The sequence below is a fragment of the Zosterops lateralis genome (assembly GCF_965231275.1).
Source record: "Zosterops lateralis genome assembly, chromosome: 33".
Classification (NCBI taxonomy): Eukaryota; Metazoa; Chordata; class Aves; order Passeriformes; family Zosteropidae; genus Zosterops; species Zosterops lateralis.
In genome coordinates this window covers 119,240-135,862 of record NC_139793.1, presented here as the reverse complement: position 1 = coordinate 135,862, position 16,623 = coordinate 119,240, and the positions used below count along the sequence as shown (strand labels likewise).

At 37.3% G+C, this 16,623-nt stretch overlaps 1 gene segment (V, D, J or C); it reads right to left on the bottom strand.

The window, feature by feature from the left end:
- Window positions 1–2,142: 2,142 nt before the first annotated feature.
- On the bottom strand, window positions 2,143–12,381 carry LOC310921159 (Ig alpha chain C region-like). The segment is given in 6 exons: window positions 12,376–12,381; window positions 12,142–12,316; window positions 9,453–9,800; window positions 6,516–6,715; window positions 6,395–6,467; window positions 2,143–2,537 (listed from the first exon to the last, which is right to left on the bottom strand).
- Between the last annotated feature and the right edge of the window lie 4,242 nt (window positions 12,382–16,623).

Sequence of the window (16,623 nt, the reverse complement as noted above, 5' to 3'; positions counted from 1 at the left end):
GCCAACACCACGGACACATTGACGTTGGCCGGCCTCGCCATCGTCTTGTCCAAACTCCTCTGCACGAACTTCATCTCAATCCCATCATGGCCACCCCAATCCCATCATGGCCACCCCAATCCCATCATGGCCGCTCCAATCCCATCATGGCCGCTTCAATCCCATCATGGCCACCCCAATCCCATCATGGCCGCTCCAATCCCATCATGGCCGCTCCAATCCCATCCTGCCTCGCTCCCATCATGGCAGTGCCGCCATCTTGGAATAGGCCGAGAACCTCCCGGAGCTTCCAAAATTCACTTTTTTACCCGCCTAAAAATTGCCATTTTTTCCTTTTCTTGAAATTGAGGATTTCGCCGAAAATCCACTTTTTTCGTCCAAAAATCCACATTTTTCTTCCAAAATTCACCAATTTCCCTCCAAATTAATTTTCGTCCAAAAATCCACTTTTTTCTCCCAAAATCCACATTTTTCCTCCTAAAACTCACTTTTCTCTATTAAAAATCTACTTTTTTCCTCCCAAATCCTAGAGTTTCACCCCAAATCCAAATTTGTCTCCCAAAATCCACGAATTTCACCCCAAATCCACTTTCCATCCTAAAATCCACATTTTCCACCAAAATCCACTTTTCTCTATTAAAAATCCACTTTTTTCTTCTAAAATCCACTAATTTCACCCCAAATCCACATTTTCCTCCTGATACCAAAAATTTACATTTTCCCTCCTAAAAATCCCCATTTTTACCCCAAAAATCCAAATTTTCCCTCCAAAAATTCACCAATTCCACCCCAAATCCACATTTTCCTCCCAATACCAAAAAATCCACATTTTCCCTCCAAAATTCACAAATTTGACCCCAAACCTACATTTTCCTCCAAGTACCAAAAATCCAAATTTCTCTCCCAAAATCCACATTTTTCCCCAAAAAATCCAAATTTTCCCTCCTAAAATCTGCCAGTTTCACTCCAAATCCATTTTCCTTCCTAAAATCCACATTTTCCTCCAAAAATCCACATTTTTCCTCCCAAATTCACCAATTTCGCTCCAAATCCATTTTCCTTCATGAAATTCACATTTTGTCTCCCAAAATCCACAAATTCACCAATTTTTCCTACTAAAATTCACAAATTTCACCCCAAATCAACATTTTCCTCCCAATACCAAAAATTCACATTTTTCCTCCTGAAATCCCCATTTTTCCCTCCCAAAACTCAATTTTTTTTGCCAATTTTGCCCCAAAGCTCCAATTTTTTTTCCCTAAAAAAATCTCAAAAATCCAGATTTAATTCCTCAATATTTTTTTATTTCATAATCCTCAAAACATTAATTTTTTTTCAATAACAAACAGTATCAGAATCCGCCAACACCACGGACATGTTGACGTTGGCCGGCCTCGCCATCGTCTTGTCCAAACTCCTCTGAACAAACTTCATCTCAATCCCATCATGCCCCGCCCCAATCCCATCATGCCCCGCCCCAATCCCATCATGCCCCGCCCCAATCCCATCATGCCTCGCTCCAATCATGGTGGCACCGCCATCTTGGAATCAGTTCCGGAACCTCCCAGAACTTCCAAAATTCACTTTTTTACCTGCCTAAAATTTGGTGTTTTTTCCTTTTCCCGAAATCGACGGGTTTTGTCCCAAAATCCAATTTTTTTTTCTCCAAAAATTCACATTTTTCCTCCTAAAATCCCACAAATTTATCCCAAGTCCATTTTCCTTCCTAAAATCCACAAATTTCGTCCCAAATCCAAATTTCTGTTCCAAAATCCACAAATTTCACCAAAATCCACAAATTGCACCCCAAATCCATTTTTCTTCCCCAAATCCACATTCTCCTTTCTAAAAATCCAGAATTTTCACCAGAACCCACAAATTTCACCCTAAATCCACATTTTTCTCCTGATACCAAAAATCCACATATTTCCCTCCCAAAATCAATGGATTTTGCCCCAAATCCACTTTTTCCTCCCGATACCAAAAATTCACATTTTTCCACCAAAAATCTTCATTTTTTCCCTCCAAAAGTCGCCGATTTCACCCCAAATCTCCATTTCTTTTCCCCAAAAAATCCACCAAACTCAAATCTCAATTCCTGAATTTTTTTATTATTTTAATTCCTTAAAATAATTTTAAATTTCAATAACAGACGGTATCAGAATCCGCCAACACCACGGACACGTTGACATTTGCCGGCCTCGCCATCGTCTTGTCCAAACTCCTCTGAATAAACTTCATCTCAATCCCATCATGCCCCACCACGCAGGTGAAGACGTCGCCCCTCCTCCACTCCTCCACCCCCACCACCATCTTGGAATAGGCCGAGAACCTCCCGGAATTTCCGGCGTCCGGTGCCGGGCCCAAGATGGAGAATTTCCCAGAATCCACCGGGGCGTCCAGGTGCGTCCAGGTGATCAGGACGTCGCGGGGGGCGAAGCCGCTGGCCAGGCACGTCAAGGTGACGGTTTCGGACAAGGCCAACTCTTCGGGGGGCGGTGGGAAGACAAAGACTTTCGGGGGGACGGCGGCACCGGCTGGAGAAGGGTTGGGTTGGGTCAAATGGAGAGGGCCCCAGTTGGGTTGAGTCTTCCCAATTGGGTCTCCCAGTTTGGTTTCACCATTCCCAGTTTGATCAAACCATTCCCAGTTGACCAAACCATTTTCAGTTGAGTTCCCCAGTTGGGTCTCCCAGTTGGGTCTCCCACTAAGAACAAACCATTCCCAGTTTGACTTGACCCTTCCCAGTTGGGTCTCCCAGTTGGAAAAACCATTCCCAGTTTGGTTTCACCATTCCCAGTTTGGCTTTTCCATTCCCAGTTGGGTCTCCCAGTAAGACAAGACCCTTCCCAGTTGGGTTCCCAGTTGGGTTTCACCGTTCCCAGTTGGGTCTCCCAGTTGGAGAAACAATTCCCAGTTTGACTCTTCCATTCCCAGTTGGGTCTCCCAGTTGGAGAAACCCATTCCCAGTTTGACTCTTCCATTCCCAGTTGGGTCTCCCAGTTGAAAAAATTATTCCCAGTTTGATTTGTCTATTCCCAGTTAGAGAAACAATTCCCAGTTTGACTCTTCCATTCCCAGTTGGGTTCCCAGTAAGAGTTGACCCTTCCCAGTTGGGTCTCCCAGATGGAGAAACAATTCCCAGTTTGACTTTTCTATTCCCAGTTGGGTCTCCCAGTTCGAAGAACCAAATCCCAGTTGGGTCTCCCAGCTGACCAAATTGTTCCCAGTTGGGTTCCCAGTTTGACTTCACCGTTCCCAATTGGGTTCCCAGTTGGGTCTCCCAGTTGGAGAAACTATTTCCAGTTGGGTTCCCAGTTTGGTTTCACCGTTCCCAGTTTGACTCTTCCATTCCCAGTTGGGTCTCCCAGTTTGATCTCTCCATTCCCAGTTGGGCTCCCAGTAAGAGTTGACCCTTCCCAGTTGAGTCCCCAGTTGACCAAACCAATCCCAGTTGGGTCTCCCAGTTTGACTCTTCTATTCCCAGTTGGGTCTCCCAGTTTGACTCTTCTATTCCCAGTTGGGTCTCCCAGTTTGACCTCTCCATTCCCAGTTAGAAAAGCCGTTCCCAGTTGGGTCCCCAGTTGGGTCTCCCAGTAAGAAGAAACCATTCCCAGTTTGGATTCTCCATTCCCAGTTTGGATTCTCCAATCCCAGTTTGGATTCATCGTTCCCAGTTGGGTCTCCCAGTTTGACCAAACCATTTCCAGTTGGGTTCCCAGTTGGGTCTCCCAGTTGGGTTGACCCCTCCCAGTTGGGTTCCCAGTTTGACTTCTCCATTCCCAGTTTGACTTCTCCATTCCCAGTTGGGTTTCCCATTCCCAGTTGGTCTCCCAGTTGGGTTGGCCCTTCCCAGTTGGGTCTCCCAGTTTGATCTCTCCATTCCCAGTTGGTTCTCCCAGTTTGACCAAACAGTTCCCAGTTGGGTCTCCCAGTTTGGCTTCACCATTCCCAGTTTGGGTCTCCCAGTTGGAGAAACCCATTCCCAGTTTGACCCAACAAACCGTTCCCAGTTTGACTCTTCCATTCCCAGTTGGGTCTTCCAGTTGGAAAAACCATTCCCAGTTGACCCTCCCAGTTGGGTCTCCCAGTTGGGTTTCACCATTCCCAGTTGGGTCTCCCAGTTGGGTTTCACCATTCCCAGTTGGGTCTCCCAGTTGGGTTTCACCATTCCCAGTTGGGTCTTCCAGTTGGAAAAACCATTCCCAGTTTGGCTTTTCCATTCCCAGTTTAACCAAACCATTCCCAGTTGGGTCTCCCAGTTTGACCAAACTGTTCCCAGTTTGGGTCCCCAGTTGGGTCTCCCAGTTGGAGAAACCCATTCCCAGTTTGATTTCATCATTCCCAGTTTGATTTCATCATTCCCAGTTTGACTCTTCCAATCCCAGTTTGACTCTTCCAATCTCAGTTGACCCTCCCAGTACAGACCAGTCCATTCCCAGTTGGGTCTCCCAGTACAGAACGACCCTAAATCTGCCAATTCTGACCCCAAAACCAAATTCTGACCCCTAATTTACAAATTCCAACTCCAGATCTGCAAATTCGACCCCAAAAATCCGCAAATTCTCACCCCCCCAGAAAATTGCAATTTCTCACCCCAAATCTGCGAACTCTGACCCCTCAAATTCCGACCCCAAAGTTCTAATTTTTCACTCTAAAACCTCCAAATTTCATTCCAATACCCCCTAAATTTCAACCCCAAAACTCCAAATTCTGACCCCCAAAGCACCAAAAACTCCAACGTAAAAAAACCCAAATTTCAACCCAAAAAATTGCAACTTTTCACCTAAAAATCTCTCCCAAAAAACCCCAAAACTCCCTCAAATTTCTTCCAAATTCGAGGAAAAAAACGAGGAAAATTTGGTGTAAAAATGAGAAAATTTTACCTAAAAATCCCTTAAATTTTGACGTCAAATTCAGAAGCAACTTGAGAGAAAAAAACAAGAAAATTTGGTTTTAAAACCCCCAAATTTCAACCCCAAATCTGGAAGAAACTTGAGGAAAAAACCAAGAAAATTTGGTTGAAAAACCCCTCAAATTTCGACCCCAGATTTGGACAAAACTTGAGGTAAAAAATGAGAAAAATTTGTAAAAAAAAAAGAGAAAATTTTACCCAAAAATCCTCCCAAATTTCACCCCAAATTTGGAAGAAATTTAAGATGAAAAAACCGAGAAAAAATTGTTAAAAAAGCGCGAAAATTTGCCGAAACCACCCCCAAATTTCATCCCAAATTTTCACATTTTCACCCTAAAAACTCCAAATTTTGTTCCAAACCCCCCATTTTTTGCCTCCTTAATTCCAAATTCTCACCCCAAACCCCCCAAATTCCAGCCTAAAAATCCCCAAGTTTTGACCCCAAAATTTCCATTTTTTAACCCCAAACCCCTCAAGTTTTGTCCCCAAAACACCCAAATTTTACTCCAAATTTGGAAGAAATTTAAGAACAAAAATGAGATAAATTGGTTTAAAAAAACCCAAATTTTGACCTAAAACCCCCAAATTTTGACCTAAAATCCTCAATTTTTGACCCCAAAACTCCAAATTTTCACGAAAACCCCCAAATTTTATCCCAAAATTTCACATTCTTACCCTAAAACCCCCAAATATTCGCCAAACCACCAATTTCCCACCCCAAAAGTCCAAATTTTTCACCCTAAAAAGCCCAAATTTTCACTCCAAAACCCCCAAATTTCACCCAAAACCTCAATTTTGTCCCAAAACCCCCAAAATTTGATTTAAAAATTAGAAAATTTGACGAAACCCCACCAAATTTCAACCCCAAAATCTCAATTTCTCATCCCTGAAAACCTCCAAATTTCATCCGAAAACCCCCAAATTTCCCCAATTTCCCACCCCAAAATTCCACATGTTCACTATAAAACCCTCAAATTTTATCCCAAAATTTCACATTTTCACTCCCCAAACCCTGAAATTTTATCCCAAAAATTTTACATTTTCACCATAAAACCCCCAAATTTCAACCAAAAATCTCAAATTTTGACCTAAAATCCCCAAATGTTGACCCCCAAACTCCAAATTTTATCCCAAAACGCCCAAATTTTCACCCCAAAACCATCACCAATCGACAAATTACCCCAAAAAATTCCCCCAAAAATCAACAAAAAATCAACAAAAAAATCAACAAAAAAAATCAACAAAAAATCAACAATCAAGAAAAAATCAACAAAAAAATCAACAAAAAAATCCACAAAAAAATCAACAAAAAATCCACAAAAAAATCAACAAAAAATCAACCAAAAGATCAACAAAAAATCAACAAAAAATCAATATATTCCCCCCAAATTTTCCCCAAATCCCCCCAAAATCCCCAAAATCCCCCCAATTTTTTCCAAAAACCCCAAAATCCCCCCAAAAATAAAAATTTTCACTCACTGTTCTCCTTCTTTATCGCGGCCACCAGGGGCGTGTCCCCGACGTCATCCCCGCCCACGCGACAGGTGAATTCCTCTCCCGAATTTCAATCCTCGGCGCAAATCCCCAAATAATTCCTGACCTCGTATTGGCCGTTGGGCAGGCGGTGGGCGGGGCCGGAAATGGCCACGCCCAAGGCCCCGCCCCCGGAGCGGCTCCAGGTGAATTTGGGCCTCGGGGATTTCAGGTTGGAGGCGACGCAGGTGAGGTTGGGGCTGCTGGACAGGTAAAGGTCCTGCAGGGACGGCGGGAGGATTTGGACAGATGGAAAAGGTTTCGAACCTGTTTGGGAATAAAAATTGGGTGAAAAAATGGAGATTTTGGTAAAAAATAGCGATTTTTGGTTAAAAAAAAGGTGATTTTCAGCAAAAAAACTACGATTTTTTGAGTGACGTCAGTTGAAAATTTTGGATTTAAGGAGAGAAATGGATTTGGGGTGAAAATCCTGGATTTTTAGGAAAAAAAATTAGGGTTTTGGGAGGGAAAGGGGATTTGGGATGAAAAACAGGAATTTTGGTAAAAAACGGAAAAATTTAGAAAAGAAAGGAGAAAATTTAGTGAAAAAAGGAGGAGAAAATCTGAGGAAAAACAGGAAAATTGGTGAAAATGAGAAAGTTTGGGAGAAAAGGGGAAATTGGGTGAAAAATGTGAAAATTTGGTTAAAAATGAGAAAATTTGGTGAAAATGAGAAAATTTGGTGAAAAATGGGAAAATTTCGTGAAAAAAGGGAAAATTGGGCGAAAACGAGAAAATTTGGGAAAATAGAGAAAATTGACAAAAAAATGAGAAAATTGGGTAAAAAATGGCAAAATTTGTGAAAATGAGAAAATCTGGAAGAAAGAGGAAAATTGGGTGAAAATGAGAAAATTAGGTGAAAATAGGAAAATCGGTGAAAATTACAAAATTTGACAGAAAATAGGGAAAATTGGGTAAAAAATGGGAAAATTTGGAAAAAACCAGAAAATTTTGTGAAAATGACAAAATTTCATAAAAATTACAAAATTTGACAAAAAACGAGAAAATTTGACAAAAAAATCGGATAATTTTCATAGAAAAAAGTAGGAAAATTTGACCAAAAAAAATTAAAATTCATCCAAAATGACAAAAATACTTAAAAAAAAAACACACAAAAAAATCCACCCCAAAATAAAAAAATGGTGAAAAAATAAATAAAAAAACCCCACCCAAATGGATTGTTTGTGGGCGGGGCCAGGTTGGGGATTGGGGGTGGGCGGGGCCGGAAGTGGCCACGCCCAAGGCCCCGCCCCTGGAGCGGCTCCAGGTGAATTTGGACCTCAAAACAGGGTTTTGATCCTGTTGGAAAAAAATTTGGGTCAAAAAACTGAAATTTTGGGAAAAAATTGGATTTTTTTGGGAAAAACGGCGATTTTGGACAAAAAAATGGCGTTTTTTTGGTGGAAATCCAGGTGAGTTCTTGTGTTTGAGGAGGAAAAAGGATTTGAGGTGAAAAACATAAAGTTTAGGACAAAAAACCAAGGAATTTTGAGGGAAAATGGTTTTGGGTTGAAAAACAGAAATTTTGGGAAAAAAGGAGAAAATTTGAGAAAGAACGGAAAAAAATTAGAGAGAGAAATGAGAAAAATTGGGAAAGAAAGGGGAAAATTTGGTGGAAAAAAAGGAAATTGGAGAAAAAATGGAAAAAAAATGGAAAAAGTGACATAAAATGGGAAAATTTGGTAAAAATGAGAAAGTTGGGTGAAAATGAGAAAATTGGGTGAAAATGAGAAAATTTGACAAAAATTCGGAAAATTTGGGTGAAAAATTAGAAAATTTGGGAAAGAAACGAGAAATTTGGTGAAAAAATTCGGAAAAAATAGTTGGAAAAAATGAGGAAATTTGGGCAAAAAATCAGAAAAATTCGAGGCAAAAATTAAGAAAAATTTGGGAAGGAAACAAGAAAATTTTGGTGGAAAAAGGAGGAAATTTGAGCAAAAAGAGAAAATTGGAGAAAAACTGGAAAATTTAACAAGAAATATTAAAATTTGGTTAAAAATGAGAAAATTTGGGAAAATAAGAGGAAAAATGGTGAAAATAAAAAAAATGAAAAAAAGCAAAAAAATGGTGGGAAAATGAGAAAATTGGAGCAAAAAAGGAGAAAATTTGGAGGAAATTTGAGGAAAAAAAAGAGAAAATGTGACAAAGAAAGGGAAGAAACTGATGAAAAAAGGAGAAAATTTCAGTTCAAAAACACCAGAATTTTTATCAAATTTCGCCTGAATTCCGCTGATTTCACTAAAAACAAAGAAATTCATTAAATTTCATTAAATTCCCCCCAAAAACCCCCAAAATTTGATTCACCTTTGCATTGAATATCAAATTTCATCAATTTCACTGATTTTCACAAAAAATCCTCAATTTCTATTTAAAAAACCCTCAAATTTTCACTGAATTTGATCAAATTTCCTCAATTTGGGTTAAAAGCCAAAATTTTTCCAAAATTTCCCCCAAAACGGTCAAAATTTCTACGATTTTGCTTTGAAAAAACCCAAATTTCAACAAATTTCGTCCAATTTCCTCAATTTTGGGTTAAAAAGCCCAAATTTCACCAAATTTCATCTGATTTCCCAAATTTTGGGTTAAAAAGTCAAAATTGCACCAAATTTCATCCGATTTCCCAAATTTTGGGTTAAAAAGTGAAAATTGCACCAAATTTCATCCGATTTCCTCAATTTGGGGAAAAAAATTGAAATCTCATGAAATTTCATCAAATTTTCTCGATTTTTGGTGCAAAATCCCTCAAAATTTCACCGATTTCCTAAAAATTTGATTTTTTTAAAATGATTCAAAATTTCACCAATAATCCATCAAATTTCCTAAAATTTGGTGAAAAAAAAGTCAAAATTCCATCAAATTTCACCAGAATTTTCAACAAATTTCACCCTAAATTTCACTAAAAACTAAGAAATCCATTAAATTTCATTAAATTTCCCAAAAAAAACCCCAAAATTTCATTAAATTTCCCCAAAAAAAACCCCAAAAACCCAATTTTTTGACCCACCTTTGCAGTAGGTGCTGGCGCTGGCGCTGAGGGGCGTGGCCAGGTGGGCGTGGCCAGCCCGGCAGGTGAAGGTGGCGCCCCCTTCCCACAATTCCCAGCTGACGTTGACCCACCCGCTCAGCACCTCCTGATTGGCCCCGCCCTCCTCGTGGCAGGTGGAAAGCTCCACCCCCAGGTCGGTGACGTCACCGTTGACCAACCAGGTGAGGTTGGCCTGGCAGGAGCCACGCCCACGGGCCTGGCACAGCAATTGGACGTCGGCGTGGGCGGATTCAGAGACGGAGGGATCTGATTGGCCGGGGTCGCTCAGCAGGGAGAGGGTGAAGTTGGGTGGGCAGAGAATGTCACCTGGAAATGAAAATAAAATTTGGGAAAATTGACACAAAATTTGTGAAATTTGACACAAAATTTGATAAATTTGACACAAAATTTGGCAAAAAAAAAATTGGCCCAAAGTTCATCGAAATCGACACAAAGTTTGTGAAAATTGACCAAAAAATTGGTCAAAATGGACCCAAAGTTCGTTAAAATGGACTCAAAATTTGGGTCCGCTTTGGTCAGCCCAAGTTTGGTAAAATTGACCAAAAATTTGTCAAAATTGACCCAAAGTTCATTAAAATGGAACCAAAGTTCATTTAAATGGATCCAAAATTTGGTTAAAAACAATTGACCCAAAGTTGGTCAAAATTGATCCAAAATTCATTAAAATGGAGCAAAAAAATTGTCAAAATTGATCAAATATTTGTTTAAATGGACCAAAATTAGTCCAGGTGGACCCAAAAAAAAAGAACCAAAATTGACTCAAAATTAGTGAAAATTGACCCAAAATTTGGGAAATCTGACACAAAATTAGTTAAAATTGACCCAAAATTCATTAAAATTGACCCAAAATTTGGTAAAAAAAATCGACCCAAAGTTTGGTAAAATTGACCCAAAATTTGGTCAAAAAAAGCGACCCAAAGTTGATCAAAATTGAGCCAAAGTTCATTAAAATGGACCCAAAATTAACTGAAACGGACCCAAAATTCATTAAAATAGACCCAAAATTTGGTAAAAAAAAATGGTCCCAAAATTGGTCAAATTGACTCAAAATTTACAAAATTTGATCCAAAATTTGGTAAAATGGACCCAAAACTTGGTTTAAAAAATCGACCCAAAATTTGTCAAAATTGACCAAAAATTTTTTCCAAATGGACCCAAAATTAGGCAAAATCAACGCAAAATTCATTAAAATTGACCCAAAATTTGTCAAAGTTGACCCAAAGTTTGGTAAAAAAAAATGGTCTTAAAGTTTGGTAAATTTGACACAAAATTAGTGAAAATTGACCTAAAATTGGACTAAATGGACCCAAAATTGGTCCAGGGCAAAAAAAAATAATTCGTCAAAATCGACCCAAAGTTCATTAAAATTGACCCAAAATTTGTGAAAATGGACCCAAAGTTTATTAAAATTAACCCAAAATTTGTCAAAATTCACCAAAAATGGACCCAAAATTCATCCAGGGGAGAAATAAAAAGGTGAGACAAAAATTCAAGGAAATGGACACAAAATTTGTCAAAATCAACCCAAATTTTGTCAAAATTGATCTAAATGGTCCCAAAATTTGTGAAAATTGACAGAAAGTTTGTGAAAATCGGCCCAAAAAATTTTCATTAAAATGGAGCAAAAATTTGTCAGAGAAATTTAAAAAAATCCCCCTCAAAAAATCACAAAAATTCTCAGAAATTTCCCAAAAATCCACAAAAAATCCCCCCAAAAATCCCTAAAAATTCTCTCAAAATTCACAAAAATTCACCAAAAAAAATCATAAAAAATTCACCAAAAAAATCCCAAAAAATACTCAAAAAATTCACAAAAATTCACAAAAATCCCCCAAAATCCCCCAAAAAATCCCAAAATCCCCCAAAAATCCAACTTTTTAAACCCCTTGCATTCACCTGTCCCCTGCATCTCATCTCAAAAATTCACAAAAATCCCCCTCAAAAATAACAAAATTTCACAAAAATCCTAAAAAAATCCACAAAAAAAAATATCTCATCAAATCCTCAAAAATTCACAAAACTCTCCCAAAAAATCCTCAAAAAAATCCCCCCCAAAAAATCCAAAAACATCCTCAAAAATTCTCAAAAATTCACCAAAAAAACCCCCATTAAAAATTCACCAAAAATCATTAAAATTTTCACAAAAAAATCCTCAAAAAATCCCCAAAAATTCACAAAAAAATCCTCAAAAATTCACAAAAAAATCCTCAAAAAATCCTCAAATATTCACAAAAAATCCCCCTCAAAAAAAATTCAGAAAAAATCCAGAAAAATTTACCAAAAATCCACAAAAATCCACAAAAATTCCCAAAAGTCCACAAAAATCCCCCCAAAAAATTCTGAAAAAATTCACCAAAAAATGCCCAAACATTCACAAAAATTCACCAAAAAATCACAAAAATTAATAAAAGAATTCTTCAAAAAAACCACAAAAATTTACAAAAATCCACAAAAATCCACAAAAAAATTCCCCAAAATCCCCAAAAATCCCCACCAAAAAAATCCCAAAAAAATCCTCAAAAATCCCCAAAAAATCCACAAAAATTCACCAAAAAAATAATTAAAAAATCACAAAAATTCACAAAAATCTATTTAAAAACCACAAACCCCCCCCCAAAACCCCCCTATTTTTAACCCCTTTACTCACCTGTCACGTGCATCTCATAGTTCGTCCCCTGATGCGTCACCTGACACTGGAAGTCGCCGTTTTCCGCCTCGGCCCCGCCCAGCGTCACTCGGGTGGCCACGCCCAAACTTCCGGTTCCCGTTGTCACTTCCGGGAAAACTTTGGCCACGCCCTCGGCCACGCCCCTCCAGCTCAGCTGGGCGGGGCCGGGGAAGAAACCGGAAGCCAAACAGCCAAAGGTCACCTGGGGGTCACACTCATGGCATGTGACCAATGGGAACAGGGCGGGGGCGTGGGCGGGGGCTGGGGAGGAAATTTTGTTAAAAAATTAATTAAAATCTGATTAAAATCTGATTAAAATACCATTAAAACCTCATTAAAATAATATTAAAAATCACATTAAATCTGATTAAAATACTGTTAAAATATCATTAAAAATCACATTAAAATATCATTAAAATCTCATTAAAATCTGATTTAAATATCATTAAAATATCCTTAAAAATCACATTAAAATCCCATTAAAAATAATTTTAAAATCCAAGTAAAAATTGCAATAAAAATCCAATTAAAATCCAATTAAAATCTCATTAAAAATCCCATTAAAAACGCATTAAAAATGCAAATAAAATATCATTAAAATCCTATTTAAAATCCCATTAAAAATCTCATTAAAAATCCCATTAATATCTGATTAAAATACCATTAAAATATCATTTAAAAATCCCAATAGAATCTGATTAAAATTATGAGTAAAATCCAATTAAAAATCCCATTCAAAATCCCATTCAAAATCTCATTAAAAACCCCATTAAAGTCCCATTAAAATCTCCTTTAAAATCTCCTTTTAAATCCCCATTAAAATACCATTTAAATCCCCATTAAAAATCCCATTAAAATCCCATTAAAATCCCATTAAAGACGTAATAAAAATTTTGATTAAAATATGTTAAAAATCCAATTAAAATCTGATTAAATGAAATTAAAATACCGTTAAAATCTCGTTAAAATATCATTAAAAATCACAATAAAATCTGATTAAAATACCATTAAAATGTCATTAAAAATCCGATAAAAATCCAACTAAAATTCTGAGTAAAATCCAATTAAAAATCCTATTTAAAATCACATTCAAATTCTGAGTAAAATCTCATTAAAATCCTATTTAAAATCTCCTTTAAAATCCCCATTAAAATTCAGAGTAAAATCCTACTAAAAATCCGATTAAAATCTCATTAAAAATCCTAATAAAATCCTAATAAAATCTGATTAAACCCCCATTAAAAATCCCATTAAAAATCCCATTAAAAATCATACTAAAATTCTGAGTAAAATCTGATTAAAATCACATTAATTTAAATATTAATAACAAATAACAAAGTCCCAGAGAAAATCGATCCAAGATGGTCGAAATTAGGTCCAAGATGGCCAACAAAACCTTGAGAAAATCATCTTAATTAGTATAAAGGAGGCCATGCCCATATTTGGGAAAAAAATTCCCGCCCAAATTTGCCCAAAAAAGCCCAAAATTGACCCGAAAAAAATCCCAAATTTGACCCAAAAAATCCCCAAGAAAATCAATTCAAAATGGCCAACAACCCCTTATAGGGAAATGGAGGGAAAATGAGGGGTGGCGTGACTTTTTTGTGATATCATTTTCCTAATTAGAATAAGGGAGGCCACGCCCACATTTGACCAAAAAATCACAAAATTGACCCAAAATATCCCCAAAAAATTTGATTCAAAATGGCCGAAAGTCAATCCAAGATGGCCGACAACTCCTTATAGGGAAATTATATGGGAAAGGGACCTCATTAGCATAAAAGAGGCCACGCCCACATTTGACCAAAACATCCCATCGAAATTTCCCCAAAAAAGCCCAAAATTGACCCAAAAAAATCCCAAATTTGCCTCAAAAATTCCTCAAAAATTTTAATCCAAAATGGCTGAAAAAAATCACCAAAAAAAGGCGGGAAAATCGGGGTAGGCGTGGCCTATTTTTGGCGGGAAAACCCCTTAATTTGCATATCAGAAGCCACGCCCACAATTGACAAAAAAAATCGGTTCAAAAAGACCCAAAATTGACCAAAAAATCCAAAAAAAATATTTGATCCAAAATGGCCAAAAAAATTACAACCAAAATGGCGGCAAAAACTACAACCAAAATGGTGGCAAAAACTACAACCAAAATGGCGGAAAAACTACAAACAAAATGGTGAAAAAACTACAAACAAAATGGCGGTCAAAATGGTGGGAAAATCACGGTGGGCGTGGCCTAAATTTTGGCGGGAAAACTTCCTAATTTGCATAAGCCCCGCCCACCCCAAACCCCCAAAAAATCAAATTTTGACCCAAATTTGACCCTGAAAAATAAAAAACCACAAAAATAAACATTGAGGAAATTGAGGCCACGCCCTGTCTGGGAGTGACGTCATCGATGACGTCATCAGGCCACACCCACTCCCCATTGGGGACAATGAGGAGCTTCAGGTGAGTAAAAAAATGAGATTTTTTTGGGTAAAAAAAGAGAATTTTGGGCAAATTTTGGGCGAATTTTGTTAAATTTTATTAATTTTAGTGATTTTTTAACAATTTTTGGAAATTTTTGGGTAAATTTTTGGGGTAAAAAATGTGAATTTTGGGGTTTAAATTTAACTTTTTAAAAATTTTTTGGAGCGTCCAGTTTAGTTTTGGGTTAAAAAATGTGAATTTTGGGCAAATTTCGGGTCAAAAAATGTGAATTTTGGGTGAATTTTGGTCAAATTTTGTCAATTTTTTGGGTGAATTTTGTGGATTTTTGTGATTTTTAACAAATTTTGGAGGTTTTGGGTCAAAAAATGTGAATTTTGGTTCAAGAAAAAGTGAATTTTGAGCAAATTTTGCTCAATTTTTGTGATTTTTAACAAATTTTGTAATTTTTGATTTGATATTTGGGGTAAAAAATGTGAATTTTGGGTCCAAAAATGCAAATTTTGAGTGAATTTTGGTGATTTTTGTGATTTTAAACAACTTTTGGGAGTTTTTTTGGTAAAAAAAATTGAATTTGGGGTAAAAAAAGTGAATTTTGGGCAAATTTTGGGTGAATTTTGTAGATTTTTGTGATTTTTTGGAGGTTTTTTTGAGTTTTGGGGAGAATTTTGTGAATTTTGGGGACAAATTTTGTGAATTGTCGGACAATTTTTGTAATTTTTGTGATTTTTTGGGGGGATTTTGGGGGTTTAGGTTCAACTTTGGAGCAAATTTTGTGAATTTTGGGCCAAATTTTGTGATTTTTGGGCAATTTTGGGGTTTTAGGTTCAATTTTTTGGGTCAAAATTTTGTGAATTTTGGGCAATTTTGGGGCAATTTTTGTGTTTTTTTGGGGATTTTGGGGTTTTAGGTCCAATTTTGGGGCAAATTTTTGGGATTTTTGGGGCGAATTTTGTGGATTTTCGGCAAAATTTGGTTGATTTTTTTCAAATTTTGTGATTTTTTTGGTGATTTTTGAGTTTTAGGTTCAATTTTTGGGGCAAATTTGGGGATTTTTGGGGCAAATATTGTGAATTTTGGGCAATTTTGGGGCAATTTTTGTCATTTTTGGGCAATTATGGATTTTTAGGTTCAATTTTTGTGCTGAATTTGTGAATTTTTGGGGTGAATTTTTTTGATTTTGGGCAAAATTTGGTTTATTTTTGTCAAATTTTGTGGGGCTTTTTGTGATTTGGGGGTTTTAGGTCCAATTTTGGGGCAAATTTTGTGGATTTGGGGCAAACTTTTGTCAATTTTTGTCATTTATTGGTGATTTTGGAGTTTTACAGTCGATTTTTGGGATGAATTTGTTGGATTTTGGGCAATTTTTGTGATTTTTTTGTGATTTTGGAGTTTTAGGTTCAATTTTGGGGCAAAATTGGGGATTTTTGGGGCGAATTTTGGGGATTTTTGGGCAAATTTTGTTAATTTTTTTAATTTTGGGGTGTTTTGGAGTTTCGGGTTCAATTTTTGGGCAGATTTTGTGGATTTCTTTTTTTTTTTTTGTTCGTTTTCAGAATTTTCAGGTTTAATTTTTTCGGGGCTGAAAAATCCCAAATTTTTGGGCAACTCAAAAACCCCTTCCCAGGCCCTCCCAGTATAAACCAGTCCGGACCAGTTTAAACTGGTCTCAGCTCCAAAATTCCCAGTTTAAACCAGTTTGGACCAGTAAAACCAGGCCCAGCTTTACCATTCCCAGTATAGACCAGTATAGACCAGTATAGACCAGTATGAGCTGGGACCGGTCCAAACCAGTATGAACCAGTCCAGACCAGTATAAACCAGTATAAACTGGTAAAAACCAGTCCCAGCTTTACCATTCCCAGTATAGACCAGTATAAACCAGTATGAACCAGTATGGACCAGTAAAACCCAGTAAAACCAGTCCAGACCAGTATAAACCAGTATAGACCAGTCCAGACCAGTCCCAGCTTTACCATTCCCAGTATAGACCAGTATAGACCAGTTAAAACCAGTTTACACCAGTCCCAGCCC